This window comes from Rattus norvegicus, chromosome 18, assembly GCF_036323735.1.
Source record: "Rattus norvegicus strain BN/NHsdMcwi chromosome 18, GRCr8, whole genome shotgun sequence".
Lineage (NCBI taxonomy): Eukaryota > Metazoa > Chordata > Mammalia > Rodentia > Muridae > Rattus > Rattus norvegicus.
The window spans coordinates 70,259,602-70,261,610 of record NC_086036.1 but is presented as its reverse complement, the minus strand read 5'-3'; the positions used below and the strand labels follow the sequence as shown (position 1 = coordinate 70,261,610).

Sequence of the window (2,009 nt, the reverse complement as noted above, 5' to 3'; positions counted from 1 at the left end):
AATGAAGAGTAACAGAATCAGTCATAGTGATGGAGGAAAGGGAAGCCTGTGGAGGGCACATGACCTGGATGGCTGTCACTAGATCATGCTTGTCCTTCCAGGGGGACTTTGCTCAGTCTGTGGTGGTGCCTCCTCTACCTCCTCAGCCCTTAGTTCACCAGCAAAAGGCAGCCATTGTAAAAGTAACTCAAGTGTCTGCTTCAGCAAAACATCCTCTCAAGTGTCTGTTTCAGTAAACCACCACAGGTCCTCTCAAAAGACAGCCTGCAGAAAAACATCACATGACACAACTGAGTTTCCATACTTCATATACCCATTTCTGTTTTTTTAAATCTTTTTCTCGAATAACAATCTACACACAATGGAAATAATTAAAAGAACCATAAAACTAGAAATTTACATCACATTTTAAGTAAGCTACTTATGTACAATATATCAAACAATAGTCAAAACAAACAACCTTAAATTTCTATCAGTATACATTGATCCATGCCAAGATAAAATATTTAAAAATAGTAGATTCTACTTTTCATTACTTTTTAAATTTTTTACTTTTTTGTAATATGGTGTGCTGATTTTCTGAATACATTTAAAAGGACACAGTACTTTCAATGCAGAGGAAAAGAAAAGACTTTAGCACAAAGTCAAGGCCAAGGGAACTACAGAGCACACTTGGGTGTTCACTGTGCAGTTATTTATTGTTATATTATTCCCCTTTTGATCTTTCCCCCCTTCATTAGATAAGAGAAAAGGAAAAACAGAGGAAAGAGATCCCTGATTTAAACTTTATTTTGTGTCTCCACTGATCATACCAATAACAACCTCCTACCCTAGATAAAAACCATAACACATCAAACAACCAAAACCATCCACCCCAATTTAAGGCACTAGGACAACCATCTTCTTATAATTTCTTCCTGCTGAATTGGGGTGAAGAATTCCTATTTGGGGCCCAAGAAAAAAAATGGTCAGTCTTTGAAAAGCTAGCTATAGCATTTGTTGTCCAGTCTCTGTGTGACCAATCATTGTTGCTAGCCCTTCTAAAGATGATTTTCATGCATATTTTGGAGAAATCAGTAACTGAGACAGTTTCTGAAGAGTGGATCACCTGGGCCATTTGCTTTGTGAAGATATTCATGTATCAGCTGATAAGAGGGTTTCCCTGGTCAGATCTAATCTTTGTAAGTTTTGATGGTAACCACATTGTTTTTCAGTACCTGTAGATACATAAACATGACCACACCCCCATCTTAAAATTATTGATAGTTTCCACTGTAATATCAACACATCACCTAGAGTATAATGCTTGGCCCAGTTTCTCAGTTTTTTCGATAACCCAGTGTCTCTCAGCTGTTATTGTTCCTTTTTCACCAACATTTAGAAAATTTAGAGTTAACAAAGCATTATTTATTCTGTCCCTGGGGGTTTTTATTCTTCATTTTTGTTCAATAGGCATCTCTTTTAAGGTACAATTGGCTCTTTCTACAATTGCTTGTCCTGTGGGATGATATGGCATATCAGTAATACGTTTTATATTGTAATATGCAAAAATTACTTCATCTTATTGGATACATAAGCGGGAGCATTAACAGTCTTAATTTATGTAGCTAGTCCCATAATTGCTATCATTTCCAATAATTGTGTAATAACACAATCAGATTTTTCAGAACTGAAAGCAGTTGCTCATTGAAACCCTGTAGGCATACATTTTTTGCAACCTACTTTTTTTTTTTTTTTTTTGGTTCTTTTTTTCGGAGCTGGGGACCGAACCCAGGGCCTTGAGCTTCCTAGGCAAGCGCTCTACCACTGAGCTAAATCCTCAACCCCTGCAACCTACTTTTAATCAGGGTTCAACCTCTCCTCTAGCTCACTACCCAGTGTAGGTAGTGAAAGAGAAAAATTATTAGGATGTGGGGGAAATGGACCTGTTCAGCACTAGTTCTTTGGGGGTGAGCTTCATCTTCTTGAGCAGCAGTTTAGTCCCATAGCAAACGCCAAGTATGAGTCAA

The 2,009-nt window shown here is 37.5% G+C and overlaps 1 non-coding gene across 1 annotated transcript; it reads right to left on the bottom strand.

The window, feature by feature from the left end:
• Window positions 1–564: 564 nt before the first annotated feature.
• On the bottom strand, window positions 565–691 carry LOC120098365 (small nucleolar RNA SNORA22). Its single transcript, XR_005496554.1, has one exon. It is a non-coding gene; the product is annotated as a small nucleolar RNA SNORA22 (small nucleolar RNA).
• Window positions 692–2,009: the final 1,318 nt, after the last annotated feature.